The sequence below is a fragment of the Hyperolius riggenbachi genome, chromosome 8 (genome assembly GCF_040937935.1).
Source record: "Hyperolius riggenbachi isolate aHypRig1 chromosome 8, aHypRig1.pri, whole genome shotgun sequence".
NCBI classification, from domain to species: domain Eukaryota; kingdom Metazoa; phylum Chordata; class Amphibia; order Anura; family Hyperoliidae; genus Hyperolius; species Hyperolius riggenbachi.
The window spans coordinates 295,370,048-295,387,213 of record NC_090653.1 but is presented as its reverse complement, the minus strand read 5'-3'; the positions used below and the strand labels follow the sequence as shown (position 1 = coordinate 295,387,213).

The following is a 17,166-nucleotide window of genomic DNA, read 5'->3' as shown; positions in this document are numbered from 1 at the left end:
GTATATAGCAGAATGCAGTAAAGAGGCCCTGTAGTGACATATAGCAGAATGCAGTAAAGAGGCCCTGTAGTGACATATAGCAGAATGCAGTAAAGTGGCCCTGTAGTGACATATAGCAGAATGCCGTAAAGAGGCCATGTAGTGGCATATAGCAGAATGCAGTAAAGAGGCCCTGTAGTGGCATATAGCAGAATGCAGTAAAGAGGCCCTGTAGTGACATATAGCAGAATGCAGTAAGGAGGCCCTGTAGTGACATATAGCAGAATGCAGTAAAGAGGCCCTGTAGTGACATATAGCAGAATGCAGTAAAGTGGCCCTGTAGTGACATATAGCAGAATGCAGTAAAGAGGCCCTGTAGTGGCATATAGCAGAATGCAGTAAAGAGGCCCTGTAGTGACATATAGCAGAATGCAGTAAAGAGGCCCTGTAGTGACATATAGCAGACTGCAGTAAAGAGGTCCTGTAGTGACATATAGCAGAATGCAGTAAAGAGGCCCTGTAGTGACATATAGCAGAATGCAGTAAAGAGGCCCTGTAGTGGCATATAGCACAATGCAGTAAAGAGGCCCTGTAGTGACATATAGCAGAATGCAGTAAAGAGGCCCTGTAGTGACATATAGCAGAATGCAGTAAAGAGGTCCTGTAGTGACATAGCAGAATGCAGTAAAGAGGCCCTGTAGTGACATATAGCAGGATGCAGTAAAGAGGCCCTGTAGTGACATATAGCAGAATGCAGTAAAGAGGTCCTGTAGTGACATATAGTAGAATGCAGTAAAGTGGCCCTGTAGTGACATATAGCAGAATGCAGTAAAGAGGCCCTGTAGTGGCATATAGCAGAATGCAGTAAAGAGGTCCTGTAGTGACATATAGCAGAATGCAGTAAAGAGGTCCTGTAGTGACATAGCAGAATGCAGTAAAGAGGCCCTGTAGTGACATATAGCAGAATGCAGTAATGAGGCCCTGTAGTGACATATAGCAGAATGCAGTAAAGAGGTCCTGTAGTGACATATAGCAGAATGCAGTAAAGAGGTCCTGTAGTGACATATAGCAGAATGCAGTAAAGAGCCCCTGTAGTGACATATAGCAGAATGCAGTAAAGAGGCCCTGTAGTGACATATAGCAGAATGCAGTAAAGAGGTCCTGTAGTGACATATAGTAGAATGCAGTAAAGTGGCCCTGTAGTGACATATAGCAGAATGCAGTAAAGAGGCCCTTTAGTGACATATAGCAGAATGCAGTAAAGTGGCCCAGTAGTGACATATAGCATAATGCAGTAAAGAGGCCCTGTAGTGGCATATAGCAGAATGCAGTAAAGAGGCCCTGTAGTGACATATAGCAGAATGCAGTAAAGAGGCCCTGTAGTGACATATAGCAGAATGCAGTAAAGAGCCCCTGTAGTGACATATAGCAGAATGCAGTAAAGAGGTCCTGTAGTGACATAGCAGAATGCAGTAAAGAGGCCCTGTAGTGACATATAGCAGAATGCAGTAAAGAGGCCCTGTAGTGACATATAGCAGAATGCAGTAAAGAGGCCCTGTAGTGACATATAGCAGAATGCAGTAAAGAGGTCCTGTAGTGACATAGCAGAATGCAGTAAAGAGGCCCTGTAGTGACATATAGCAGAATGCAGTAAAGAGGCCCTGTAGTGGCATATAGCAGAATGCAGTAAAGAGGCCCTGTAGTGACATATAGCAGAATGCAGTAAAGAGGCCCTGTAGTGACATATAGCAGAATGCAGTAAAGAGGCCCTGTAGTGGCATATAGCAGAATGCAGTAAAGAGGCCCTGTAGTGGCATATAGCAGAATGCAGTAAAGAGGCCCTGTAGTGACATATAGCTGAATGCAGTAAAGAGGCCCTGTAGTGACATATAGCTGAATGCAGTAAAGAGGCCCTGTAGTGACATATAGCAGAATGCAGTAAAGAGGCCCTGTAGTGACATATAGCAGAATGCAGTAAAGAGGCCCTGTAGTGACATATAGCATAATGCATTAAAGAGGCCCTGTAGTGACATATAGCAGAATGCAGTAAAGAGGCCCTGTAGTGACATATAGCAGAATGCAGTAAAGCGGCCCTGTAGTGGCATATAGCAGAATGCAGTAAAGAGGCCCTGTAGTGACATATAGCAGAATGCAGTAAAGAGGCCCTGTAGTGACATATAGCAGAATGCAGTAAAGAGGCCCTGTAGTGACATATAGCAGAATGCAGTAAAGAGGCCCTGTAGTGGCATATAGCAGAATGCAGTAAAGAGGCCCTGTAGTGACATATAGCTCAATGCAGTAAAGAGGCCCTGTAGTGACATATAGCAGAATGCAGTAAAGAGGCCCTGTAGTGACATATAGCAGAATGCAGTAAAGAGGCCCTGTAGTGACATATAGCAGAATGCAGTAAAGAGGCCCTGTAGTGACATATAGCAGAATGCAGTAAAGAGGCCCTGTAGTGACATATAGCAGAATGCAGTAAAGAGGCCCTGTAGTGACATATAGCAGAATGCAGTAAAGAGGCCCTGTAGTGACATATAGCAGAATGCAGTAAAGAGGCCCTGTAGTGACATATAGCAGACTGCAGTAAAGAGGTCCTGTAGTGACATATAGCAGAATGCAGTAAAGAGGCCCTGTAGTGACATATAGCAGAATGCAGTAAAGAGGCCCTGTAGTGGCATATAGCACAATGCAGTAAAGAGGCCCTGTAGTGACATATAGCAGAATGCAGTAAAGAGGCCCTGTAGTGACATATAGCAGAATGCAGTAAAGAGGTCCTGTAGTGACATAGCAGAATGCAGTAAAGAGGCCCTGTAGTGACATATAGCAGGATGCAGTAAAGAGGCCCTGTAGTGACATATAGCAGAATGCAGTAAAGAGGTCCTGTAGTGACATATAGTAGAATGCAGTAAAGTGGCCCTGTAGTGACATATAGCAGAATGCAGTAAAGAGGCCCTGTAGTGGCATATAGCAGAATGCAGTAAAGAGGTCCTGTAGTGACATATAGCAGAATGCAGTAAAGAGGTCCTGTAGTGACATAGCAGAATGCAGTAAAGAGGCCCTGTAGTGACATATAGCAGAATGCAGTAATGAGGCCCTGTAGTGACATATAGCAGAATGCAGTAAAGAGGTCCTGTAGTGACATATAGCAGAATGCAGTAAAGAGGTCCTGTAGTGACATATAGCAGAATGCAGTAAAGAGCCCCTGTAGTGACATATAGCAGAATGCAGTAAAGAGGCCCTGTAGTGACATATAGCAGAATGCAGTAAAGAGGTCCTGTAGTGACATATAGTAGAATGCAGTAAAGTGGCCCTGTAGTGACATATAGCAGAATGCAGTAAAGAGGCCCTTTAGTGACATATAGCAGAATGCAGTAAAGTGGCCCAGTAGTGACATATAGCATAATGCAGTAAAGAGGCCCTGTAGTGGCATATAGCAGAATGCAGTAAAGAGGCCCTGTAGTGACATATAGCAGAATGCAGTAAAGAGGCCCTGTAGTGACATATAGCAGAATGCAGTAAAGAGCCCCTGTAGTGACATATAGCAGAATGCAGTAAAGAGGTCCTGTAGTGACATAGCAGAATGCAGTAAAGAGGCCCTGTAGTGACATATAGCAGAATGCAGTAAAGAGGCCCTGTAGTGACATATAGCAGAATGCAGTAAAGAGGCCCTGTAGTGACATATAGCAGAATGCAGTAAAGAGGTCCTGTAGTGACATAGCAGAATGCAGTAAAGAGGCCCTGTAGTGACATATAGCAGAATGCAGTAAAGAGGCCCTGTAGTGGCATATAGCAGAATGCAGTAAAGAGGCCCTGTAGTGACATATAGCAGAATGCAGTAAAGAGGCCCTGTAGTGACATATAGCAGAATGCAGTAAAGAGGCCCTGTAGTGGCATATAGCAGAATGCAGTAAAGAGGCCCTGTAGTGGCATATAGCAGAATGCAGTAAAGAGGCCCTGTAGTGACATATAGCTGAATGCAGTAAAGAGGCCCTGTAGTGACATATAGCTGAATGCAGTAAAGAGGCCCTGTAGTGACATATAGCAGAATGCAGTAAAGAGGCCCTGTAGTGACATATAGCAGAATGCAGTAAAGAGGCCCTGTAGTGACATATAGCATAATGCATTAAAGAGGCCCTGTAGTGACATATAGCAGAATGCAGTAAAGAGGCCCTGTAGTGACATATAGCAGAATGCAGTAAAGCGGCCCTGTAGTGGCATATAGCAGAATGCAGTAAAGAGGCCCTGTAGTGACATATAGCAGAATGCAGTAAAGAGGCCCTGTAGTGACATATAGCAGAATGCAGTAAAGAGGCCCTGTAGTGACATATAGCAGAATGCAGTAAAGAGGCCCTGTAGTGGCATATAGCAGAATGCAGTAAAGAGGCCCTGTAGTGACATATAGCTCAATGCAGTAAAGAGGCCCTGTAGTGACATATAGCAGAATGCAGTAAAGAGGCCCTGTAGTGACATATAGCAGAATGCAGTAAAGAGGCCCTGTAGTGACATATAGCAGAATGCAGTAAAGAGGCCCTGTAGTGACATATAGCAGAATGCAGTAAAGAGGCCCTGTAGTTACATATAGCAGAATGCAGTAAAGAGGCCCTGTAGTGACATATAGCAGAATGCAGTAAAGAGGCCCTGTAGTGACATATAGCAGAATGCAGTAAAGAGGCCCTGTAGTGGCATATAGCAGAATGCAGTAAAGAGGCCCTGTAGTGGCATATAGCAGAATGCAGTAAAGAGGCCCTGTAGTGGCATATAGCAGAATGCAGTAAAGAGGCCCTGTAGTGACATATAGCAGAATGCAGTAAAGAGGCCCTGTAGTGACATATAGCATAATGCAGGAAAGAGGCCCTGTAGTGACATATAGCAGAATGCAGGAAAGAGGCCCTGTAGTGACATGTAGTAGAATGCAGTAAAGAGGCCCTGTAGTGACATGTAGCAGAATGCAGTAAAGAGGCCCTGTAGTGACATGTAGCAGAATGCAGTAAAGAGGCCCTGTAGTGACATATAGCAGAATGCAGTAAAGAGGCCCTGTAGTGACATATAGCAGAATGCAGTAAAGAGGCCCTGTAGTGACATGTAGCAGAATGCAGTAAAGAGGCCCTGTAGTGACATATAGCAGAATGCAGTAAAGAGGCCCTGTAGTGACATATAGCAGAATGCAGTAAAGAGGCCCTGTAGTGGCATATAGCAGAATGCAGTAAAGAGGCCCTGTAGTGACATATAGCAGAATGCAGTAAAGAGGCCCTGTAGTGACATATAGCAGAATGCAGTAAAGAGGCCCTGTAGTGACATATAGCAGAATGCAGTAAAGAGGCCCTGTAGTGACATATACCATAATGCAGTAAAGAGGCCCTGTAGTGACATATAGCAGAATGCAGTAAAGAGGCCCTGTAGTGACATATAGCAGAATGCAGTAAAGAGGCCCTGTAGTGACATATAGCAGAATGCAGTAAAGAGGCCCTGTAGTGACATATAGCAGAATGCAGTAAAGAGGCCCTGTAGTGACATATAGCAGAATGCAGTAAAGAGGCCCTGTAGTGACATATAGCAGAATGCAGTAAAGCGGCCCTGTAGTGGCATATAGCAGAATGCAGTAAAGAGGCCCTGTAGTGACATATAGTAGAATGCAGTAAGGAGGCCCTGTAGTGACATATAGCAGAATGCAGTAAAGAGGCCCTGTACTGACATATAGCAGAATGCAGTAAAGAGACCCTGTAGTGGCATATAGCAGAATGCAGTAAATAGGCCCTGTAGTGGCATATAACAGAATGCAGTAAAGAGGCCCTGTAGTGGCATATAGCAGAATGCAGTAAAGAGGCCCTGTAGTGACATATAGCAGAATGCAGTAAAGCGGCCCTGTAGTGGCATATAGCATAGTGCAGTAAAGAGGCCCTGTAGTGACATATAGCAGAATGCAGTAAAGAGGCCCTGTAGTGACATATAGCAGAATGCGGTAAAGAGGCCCTGTAGTGACATATAGCAGAATGCAGTAAAGCGGCCCTGTAGTGGCATATAGCAGAATGCAGTAAAGAGGCCCTGTAGTGACATATAGTAGAATGCAGTAAGGAGGCCCTGTAGTGGCATATAGCAGAATGCAGTAAAGAGGCCCTGTAGTGGCATATAGCAGAATGCAGTAAAGAGGCCCTGTAGTGACATATAGTAGAATGCAGTAAGGAGGCCCTGTAGTGGCATATAGCAGAATGCAGTAAAGAGGCCCTGTAGTGACATATAGCAGAATGCGGTAAAGAGGCCCTGTAGTGACATATAGCAGAATGCAGTAAAGCGGCCCTGTAGTGGCATATAGCAGAATGCAGTAAAGAGGCCCTGTAGTGACATATAGTAGAATGCAGTAAGGAGGCCCTGTAGTGGCATATAGCAGAATGCAGTAAAGAGGCCCTGTAGTGACATATAGCAGAATTCAGTAAATTATTCAGGATAGCCACTTTTCCTGGTTTCAGCCTCAGAAACACTTCCTGTATCTATATATTGCTGTATATTGGGCATGTAGCTTCACCCTCCCAGTGATGTCATGACCTAGGCTTTTTAGCTATGTGGATTTGTCCCCTCCCAGAGAATTGTGGGATGCCAGGTGTGTTTTTCACTGACTTAGGAACTCCCAGAAACAAACATTGCACATTATTTATAAATTAATATTGTGTTTGGGCCCCGGTGGGTTGCGGTGTACCGGCCCCTTCGTAACACAGTTTATTCCGGTGCATGCAGCGCCTGTGAGCTGTTCACTGTGCGGCGATGTGGTATAACTGGTTGCAGTAAGGTAATGTGCTGCTTGCAGTGTGGTATAACTGGTTGCGGTAAGGTAATGTGCTGCTCGCAGTGTGTTACCGCTAAACCTGCACGTTAGCCGTAGAGGTGAAGCATACTTTTCATTGAATGTATGTTTCACTGCGCCTGACGCAACAAGGCCGTAACGTGAGGTATGAGGGAACGCAATGTCCCACGGTAAACGTGGCCTAAATGGATACAATAGTTTTTTTTTACAATAGTCATGTTCTCAGATTACCAAATAACAACTGCATACAATTTGCAGGATAATAGCATGCAACCCCCCCCCCCCCCCACTTTGTACGGCCCGCTCCGCGTTCTGCCGCCTCTATCGCTGGCAGCTGGGATCCGAGGCAAAGCTCAGAGGCACATCCCTCCTTAATCAATCTTTATCAGCATTGAATCCCTTTAAATCTGCATTACCATTCAGCCAGATAGGATTCTCACGCTGAGAACTCAGATTAATGCCAGAATAATTACCGCACAGATTTGAGGCGCTGCGCCGCGCTACGGGGGAACTGTTGGCGGGATACAAGTCTCACTATTGTAAAAATGAAATATTAATATAATTTAGGTTTTCATAGTAAAATAATGCATTGTGGGGGAGATGATCGCATGTCTTGGAGTTTGAGGTCTGCGTTCAGCGCCGCAGCCAAATATGTCCCTCAGCTGGCAAACCGAGGACTGGGATCAGCCTCCAAATATGACTTACAGGGAGCCTGAAGAGAGAGGGCTATGGAGGCTGCCATATTTATTTCCTGTTAAACAATGCAGATTACCTGGCTGTCCTGCTACACAGAAGGCTGCCATATTACCCAGGGCACAATACTATTCCCTTTGCTGCTCACCATATACATGCTACTGCTTGGAAAAAAAATCATCCGGAAACATGGCCTGACCTGTCACTGCTGAAGACACCCAGTTATATTTATTATTCAAGCCTGCCGTGACTGACCAAAAATAAACGTGTTTAGCTGAGCTTCAGGATGAGTGATGAGTGGCTAAAGCTAACTGCTGCCGACACTGAGGTTCTCGTCATCGGAGGTCAGAGCTCGGCAACAAAGCAGCTCCAGTGTCAGCCGGCACCACTGAGGTTCTTGTCATCGGAGGTCAGAGCTCGGCAACAAAGCAGCTCCAGTGTCAGCCAGCACCACTGAGGTTCTCGTCATCGGAGGTCAGAGCTCGGCAACAAAGCAGCTCCAGTGTCAGCCAGCACCACTGAGGTTCTTGTCATCGGAGGTCAGAGCTCGGCAACAAAGCAGCTACAGTGTCAGCCGGCACCACTGAGGTTCTTGTCATCGGAGGTCAGAGCTCGGCAACAAAGCAGCTGCAGTGTCAGCCAGCACCACTGAGGTTTCTGTCATCAGAGGTCAGAGCTCGGCAACAAAGCAGCTACAGTGTCAGCCAGCACCACTGAGGTTCTTGTCATCGGAGGTCAGAGCTCGGCAACAAAGCAGCTCCAGTGTCAGCCATCACCACTGAGGTTCTTGTCATCGGAGGTCAGAGCTCGGCAACAAAGCAGCTCCAGTGTCAGCCGGCACCACTGAGGTTCTCGTCATCGGAGGTCAGAGCTCGGCAACAAAGCAGCTACAGTGTCAGCCAGCACCACTGAGGTTTCTGTCATCAGAGGTCAGAGCTCGGCAACAAAGCAGCTCCAGTGTCAGCCGGCACCACTGAGGTTCTTGTCATCGGAGGTCAGAGCTCGGCAACAAAGCAGCTCCAGTGTCAGCCGGCACCACTGAGGTTCTTGTCATCGGAGGTCAGAGCTCGGCAACAAAGCAGCTCCAGTGTCAGCCGGCACCACTGAGGTTCTTGTCATAGGAGGTCAGAGCTCGGCAACAAAGCAGCTCCAGTGTCAGCCAGCACCACTGAGGTTCTTGTCATAGGAGGTCAGAGCTCGGCAACAAAGCAGCTCCAGTGTCAGCCAGCACCACTGAGGTTCTTGTCATAGGAGGTCAGAGCTCGGCAACAAAGCAGCTCCAGTGTCAGCCAGCACCACTGAGGTTCTCGTCATCGGAGGTCAGAGCTCGGCAACAAAGCAGCTACAGTGTCAGCCAGCACCACTGAGGTTCTTGTCATCGGAGGTCAGAGCTCGGCAACAAAGCAGCTACAGTGTCAGCCATCACCACTGAGGTTCTCGTCATCGGAGGTCAGAGCTCGGCAACAAAGCAGCTCCAGTGTCAGCCGGCACCACTGAGGTTCTCGTCATCGGAGATCAGAGCTCGGCAACAAAGCAGCTACAGTGTCAGCCAGCACCACTGAGGTTCTTGTCATCGGAGGTCAGAGCTCGGCAACAAAGCAGCTCCAGTGTCAGCCGGCACCACTGAGGTTCTTGTCATAGGAGGTCAGAGCTCGGCAACAAAGCAGCTCCAGTGTCAGCCGGCACCACTGAGGTTCTCGTCATCGGAGGTCAGAGCTCGGCAACAAAGCAGCTCCAGTGTCAGCCAGCACCACTGAGGTTCTCGTCATCGGAGGTCAGAGCTCGGCAACAAAGCAGCTACAGTGTCAGCCAGCACCACTGCGGTTGGAGAACTCCGACCTCACTGGCACCATTGGAAGATTCTAATCGATGTAATGCCCCCACAAGCTGTAGCTAGCACTAGGCTAGCTAGTATAAGTGGCCGGCACCCTCCGATCGCCGCCGATCCCCCAATCCAGCTACTTAATACATTACCCCCCTGGCTCCAGCGATCGGCGCAGCCTCCCCGCACAGCTCTGGTCTCTCTATGGGGAGGATTGGGATTGCGCATGACATCATGTGCGATCCTCCCCATAGAGAAGACCGGAGATGTGCGGGGAGGCTGCGCCGATCGCTGGAACCAGGCTGGGAAATGTATAATCGGGGGGATCGGCGGAGATCGGAGAGTGCCGGCTACTTATACTAGCTAGCTTGTGGGGGAATTAAATCTATTAGAATCTTCCTGGGGGACTCTAGCTGCAAAACCTCCTGAGTGGCGTAACACTCAGGAGGTTAAACCAATCAAGACAACCCTGAGATGTGTAAAGTGAATGGGAACCTCATTTAAAAAAATGAGACAGATACTTACCCAAGGAGAGGGAAGGCTCTGGGTCTTATAGAGCCTTCCGGCTCCTCTCCTGGTCCCCTCGTTCCAGTGCTGGCTCGCCCGGTAGCAGTATTTGACTAAATTAGTCAAATACTGCTTTACCCGGCTGAAGGAGACTTCAGAAGTCTTCAGGGAGCCCGAGTGCTCCTGAAGAAGGGTGGCCCTGTACTGCGCCTGCGCAAGCACGCTCTCTTGCCCGCTCACGCCTGTGCAGTATGGAGTCGCACGTCTTCAGGAGGACACGGCTCCCGAAGACTTCCAAATGCCCTTTCGGCGGGGGATTGAAACGGAGGGGGGGGGGAAGCCAGCACAGGATAGAGGGCACCGAGAGAGGAGACGGAAGGCTCTATACAACCCAGAGCCTTCCCTCTCCTTAGGTAAGTATTTGCTTCATTTTTTTGTACATGCGGTTCCCATTCACTTTAAATCCAACCTGAAAAGCCACGTGTTTTGGAGGCACGAGCCGCCCTTATTGTATTTCTCCAGCCTTCTTTCTGGGCAGATGCAGGTAAGAAGCTCCTTGTTCTTGTTGAAGGGGTGGGGACAGATTTGGTAAAGTACTATATGGGTTGGTATTGGTCAGAAGACAGACCCCCATGCTCAGGAGTTCCACCTTCCTGTCTGTTACCAATGTTCGTGGTAGATTGGGGCGCTCATAAACTTCTGTTCTACAAATTTTCTTAAGCAGCCTGAGTTTAAATTACTTTCACAGTGTTCATGAAGTGTTTCTTAAGAGATAAACCTGCCCCCTGGTGGCTATTTAAAAGCTCAGCCAGCCCACCATAGTTTTACAGATGTTCCCCATCCCATCGGAGGCCAGTCAGTGACCCCGAAAGAGAGAGATCGGGGGGCAGAGAGCCTCGTCACTAGCTGGGTGGGACGGGGTTGTCCAGTTTCTTGTTTGTACCCGAAATTCCTGTTCAATTGGGAATATTTTAGGTTGTACTGAAAACTATGGAGCATTGGCAGAGACCTGAGAGCAGGAGGAACCTTCACTTCCAATGATGGGTTTATTATCACCGCTGTCCTAGACATAGGCAAGCTTTCAGCCGAAATGTTTGGACAGTGATGAGTAAAAGGAACGAGCTGAAGCATTGAAAGCCATTTTGGCCCATTTTGAAGCTGCTCAGGACTTCTTGTCTTGCTGAGAGACTGAGGATGTCTCCTCATCTATGACCTGAAACCGAGGAACAGTCAAAGGAATGGCAGCTTAGTAGGTCACCACAGCTGGAGAAGTTCCATAAATCGGCCAATAAAGTCATGGCATCCGTTTTACTGGAAGTTAGAGGTGGTTTTCTGTTGGTGGGCTACCTACCTCAGGGCTCTAGTACGGTAGAATTATTACTGTATCAGAATTGGTCATACATTGTATATTTCTACAGGCACATTTGCCGGTACCTGAGGACTGAGTTTACTATATCCAGCGGTTTACTATAACCAGATTCTCCTATATCACTGGACAGTATGATGCTAGCCTCCTGGACCAGCTGAAGGGGGCAATTGAGATGAAACGCTGTGGAAAGTTGATCGAAGGGATCGGTTTTTGTAGGACAATGCGCCTGCAAACACGTGTGGACAACATGGTGGCTGCCAGATTGAACACCGACCGTGGCATTACAGTTGGTCCACCATCCCCCACTCACCTGTCCTGTCCCTTTCGGACTATTAACTGTTCCTGAACTTGAGGAACACCTGAAGGGACAAAATTTTGAGGACGTTTCTAGCGTCACACATCCTGCTGAGAGTTGGTTTGAGACCCAATCAAAGGACTTTTATTTGAGTGGTCTAGAAAAGCTGCAACTACTCCGCACCAAGTGCATCAGTGGGGGGGGGGGGGGGGGGGGGTGTATGCTGAATAAGTGTGTTATTTCATAACTCTCTTCTTTCTGGGCAAAGCCAGGAATTTATCAGCACCCCTCGTAGTTATACTTGTGTACTCACGATTATATAGTATACCTGTATTATATATGTCACCCTGTTTTTCCATGTCTTCTGTAAAGGGACCAGAAGAAACCTGCCACCCCCTCCCCCTCTGGCTGCGCCCCACCTTGCCTCAGCCCATCGCCCTGCTTGCCTCTGTGAAGTTGGCCGGTTCTGTCTTTATGAATCGTGAAATGATCAGCGGAGCGCGGCGGGCGATGCAGTCACGAGATGCGGAGAGGCGAGCGTGAGGTTGAAGCGGCCGTTCAGTCGCTCAGGAGAGACGCCCACACGATTGGTCCTCGCTGGCGGGGGATTCCCCCCGGTGAATAGAAAGCTTTTTGCAGGAGTGTCGGCGGCGGTAAATGACAGAAATCCTGCTCCATTACCACAGACTGTGCCAGCTGCTCCCCCAGCACGCCAATCAATACGCCATCGATCAGTGGCTTCCTGGCGGCGGGCGGAGACCCGGGCATTAACCCTTCATAGACGGGAGACTCCAGACAAACCCGCCATGATTATTCATTATTGCCAGTACATAGAAGTCGCTCGCTGTCTCCGGCGGGGAGATATCTGATGACACAATGTTACTACATTTCAGACTCACTCGGACCCCATACTGCGGTCCCACCTGTGATGCCCTGAAGGCGGCCCTGGGAACACGGGCAGACTGGGGAGAATTCTGGGCAGCAGTAAAGGGGGAGACCATGACCAGGCGGGGGCAGTGCTGGGGGGGAGCATAGTGAGACTGAGGACAACACTTGTGGGGTGTCATGACCAGGTGGGTGTGTGGACCAGGCCCTGCATGGAGGATGTGTGGACCAGGCCCTGCATGGAGGATGTGTGGACCAGGCCCTGCATGGAGGATGTGTGGACCAGGCCCTGCATGGAGGATGTGTGGACCAGGCCCTGCATGGAGGATGTGTGGACCAGGCCCTGCATGGAGGATGTGTGGCCCTGCATGGAGGATGTATGGCCCTGCATGAAGGATGTGTGGACCAGGCCCTGCATGAAGGATGTATGGACCAGGCCCTGCATGGAGGATGTGTGGACCAGGCCCTGCATGGAGGATGTGTGGACCAGGCCCTGCATGGAGGATGTGTGGACCAGGCCCCGCATGGAGGATGTGTGGACTAGGCCCTGCATGGAGGATGTATGGACTAGGCCCTGCATGGAGGATGTATGGACCAGGCCCTGCATGGAGGATGTGTGGACCAGGCCCTGCATGGAGGATGTGTGGACCAGGCCCTGCATGGAGGATGTATGGATCAGGCCCTGCATGGAGGATGTGTGGACCAGGCCCTGCATGAAGGATGTATGGACCAGGCCCTGCATGGAGGATGTGTGGACCAGGCCCTGCATGGAGGATGTGTGGACCAGGCCCTGCATGAAGGATGTATGGTCCAGGCCCTGCATGGAGGATGTATGGCCCTGCATGGAGGATGTGTGCACCAGGCCCTGCATGAAGGATGTATGGACCAGGCCCTGCATGGAGGATGTATGGACCAGGCCCTGCATGGAGGATGTATGGACCAGGCCCTGCATGGAGGATGTATGGACCAGGCCCTGCATGGAGGATGTATGGACCAGGCCCTGCATGGAGGACGTATGGACCAGGCCCTGCATGGAGGATGTGTGGACCAGGCCCTGCATGGAGGATGTATGGACCAGGCCCTGCATGGAGGATGTGTGGACCAGGCCCTGCATGGAGGATGTGTGGACCAGGCCCTGCATGGAGGATGTGTGGACCAGGCCCTGCATGGAGGATGTGTGGATCGGGCCCTGCATGGAGGATGTATGGACCGGGCCCTGCATGGAGGATGTATGGACCGGGCCCTGCATGGAGGATGTGTGGACCGGGCCCTGCATGGAGGATGTGTGGCCCTGCATGGAGGATGTATGGACCAGGCCCTGCATGAATTATTGTGATGAGCTGTTGAGGGCTTTGACACGCTTTGAGGTTACAACAAGCAGCGATTGCAGTGGACTATCGCGGCTGAGTCATACGCCCGCCATCGGGCTCGGCGCACACCCCCCCATCATTTCTTGTTGTTCTTTCCTCAGTGTGTAGCGGAGTTTGTGCTTCAGCAGACAGACATCCTCATAAATAATGCACTCTGGACAAGCCATGTATAATTAAAGGTGGAAGCTTCTCACCGGATTTAAAGACACCTTCGATTGGGTCTGCGGTTAACGACATTACCCGAAATCCTGCAGCCAATTACTGGCTGATTGTGGAGTATAGAGCTGCTCTAATGTAATAAGGAGAGACACATCCATTATAACGGCATGTAGGAGTAACCGATCCTTTCATATCAGAATATTATCCACCTCTATAGAGACATCCAGGCTAACAAAGGGTTGCTTTTAATATTAAAAAGCAGCAGGAGATAAGATGTGAGAGTGGTGCGATCGCCATGCCAACAGTACAGTCTATTATCTCCCTGTCAGCTGAACAAAATGGCCGACCTGACGTCAAGCCCTCCTCAGTGATGTCACGCAGCCCAGGAGATAAGATGTGAGAGTGGTCCGATCATCATACCGCCAGTACTGCCTATTAGCTGGGGGGGAGCATAGTGAGACTGAGGACAACACTAATGGGGTATCATGACCAAGTGGATGTGTGGACCAGGCCCTGCATGGAGGATGTATGGACCAGGCCCTGCATGGAGGATGTATGGACCAGGCCCTGCATGGAGGATGTGTGGACCAGGCCCTGCATGGAGGATGTGTGGACCAGGCCCTGCATGGAGGATGTGTGGACCAGGCCCTGCATGGAGGATGTGTGGACCAGGCCCTGCATGGAGGATGTGTGGACCAGGCCCTGCATGGAGGATGTATGGACTGCCTATTAGCTCCCAGTCAGCCGAACACCATGCCAACAGCCTATTACTGTTACCTCCCAGTCAGCTGAACAAAATGGCCGATCTGACGTCAAGCTCCGCTCAGTGATTTCCCGAAGCCCAGGAAATAAGATGAGAGAGTGGGCCAATCGCCATGCCCACAGTACAGCCTATTAGCTCCCTATCAGCTGAACAAAATGGCAGACCTAACGTCAAGTTCTACTCAGAGATGTCATGATGCCCAGGAGATAAGATGTGAGAGCGGTCCGATCACCATACCAAACATACAGCCTCTAAGTGCCCTGTCAGCTGAAGAAAATAGCTGACCTGAAAATTGCACTGAATCCCAGTGAGTCTGAGTTTTTCTCAATGGACAACTTTCTGTTATCTATGTGAGGTATCCATGTAATGCCTGCTCTCGCCACTAGCTGTGCTGGGGCCTGAGGAGGGGAGGGATTTCTACACAGATGACATTAATGTTGGACAAAGGCAGGTAGGACAACAGTATTATAATTAGAAGACTGGCAATTGCTCTTTGTTGTAAGTTAGTCCAGACTGTGATTACTCTGGAAGACAGGATTACTGTAGTGTTCCCTGTTTGTTTTCTGTGGTTTAGTCCCACTACAACCTAACCTGCTGGGACTACAACCTAACCTGCTAGGACTACAACCTAACCTGCCAGGACTACGACCTAACCTGCCGGGACTACGACCTAACCTGCCGGGACTACGACCTAACCTGCCGGGACTACGACCTAACCTGCCGGGACTACGACCTTACCTGATGGGACTACGACCTAACCTGCCGGGACTACGACCTAACCTGCCGGGACTACGACCTAACCTGCCGGGACTACGACTTTACCTGATAGGACTATGACCTAACCTGCCGGGGCTACGACCTTACCTGGTGGGACTACGACCTAACCTGCCCGGGACTACGACCTAACCTGCCCGGGACTACGACCTAACCTGCCGGGGCTACGACCTAACCTGCCGGGACTACGACCTAACCTGCCGGGACTACGACCTAACCTGCCGGGACTACGACCTAACCTGCCGGGACTACAACCTAACCTGCCGGGACTACAACCTTACCTGATGAGACTACAACCTTACCTGATGAGACTACAACCTTACCTGATGAGACTACAACCTAACCTGCTGGGACTACAACCTAACCTGCTGGTTGTGGTTTTCCATTACTTACCTCGTCAACGTGTATGTCGATTATCATCTGGCCTCATTTACTAATCTTTATCAAGGCTGGAGAAGGACGAGATCTGGAGTGGACAACATTTATTAAACAACAGTCCACCATCAGATGAAGGAACGCTGCAGCTGGGTCATATTAGAGTACGGTGGGAGTTGCTGCAAAATTAGTTTGCTTTGTGGGTGCAGTTGTACACTTCTAATTATATCTACAGGACTACTACAAATTAATGTTTTAAAAAATACAACTAGTGCAGATGTGTGCATGAGATTACAATTACACTCTGTCTCACTAACTGCTTGGCAGTTGTCACTATGGCCTGATATGTCCCAGGTTAGAGTTGTAGACTCTTTTCACAAACTAGCCAATTTAGGGAACAGAAAACGCCCTGTAGATTGTAAGCATATGAGTTGTAATGATAGAATATGATGTGAAATCATTACATTATATAGATAGCCCTGCACAGTTATTCCACAATTATAAGTAGCTACCAGCTAAGATGCGAATCACTCAACTGCTACCCCCCCCCCCCCCCAACACACACACACGGGTATCTGCCAACACAAGTTTTTCAGTGGGACAAGACCTGCACACCAGAGCACCAGTGTAGCTGTGACTTTACCTGTGACACAGACTGCCATGCTTCTGATAGAGTGATGCAGATTTTGCACACACAATATTTTGCATCTATGTTACTGGAGCAGCAAAGTTCAATACTTCAGATCCTTCAGCACATAGGTAAATCCAGTAATAGATAGATAAATATTAACATCAAAAGAGCTTGAACAGCACATCTTGAAACCCGTAGTCTGCTTTGCAATCTTTGTCTGGGAGAGACCTTGCTGATGCAGTGACCCTACCTTGTGTCATGTTGTTGTGCTCAATTTTACCATGACATGAAAGTCTTCTACAATCTCACCTTGGTAGCAGAGTTTGGCTGTTCCTCACCCAGCTGTAAGCCTCCTACACAGCTGTTTCTGTTAATGACTGTTAGCACCTGTTTGGTAAAATTGGTTTGACATACAACTGACTATAATTATACAAAATCCCTGACTGTGCCGGTGTACCTATAAGAGTTGATGCTGGTTTGAAGGCAAAAGGCAGTAACATCAAATATTGGCGGTGAGTCCAGTTGTAGTATCGAGACTCCATTGAAGGCACAACGTTTGGGTTCTGATTCACATAACATTTCTCCTGAGTCTTCTCACTGGACATTTTTTTGGGAGTTTTTTTTGTTTGCTGGCAGCAGAACCAGGTTTTTTATTGATGAGAGGTGTGAAGATCTCTCCTGTGAGTGAATTCAGGGGGAAGGTGGTTGTATTGGAGGTCTTGGTTAAAACCTTTAGAACAAGATG

General features: G+C 48.8%; 1 protein-coding gene across 12 annotated transcripts in view; it reads left to right on the top strand.

The window, feature by feature from the left end:
* Nucleotides 1–17,166, top strand: part of CACNA1B (calcium voltage-gated channel subunit alpha1 B) — a 505,489-nt gene that overhangs the window by 301,297 nt on the left and 187,026 nt on the right. The gene's annotated exons all lie outside the window — the stretch shown is intronic.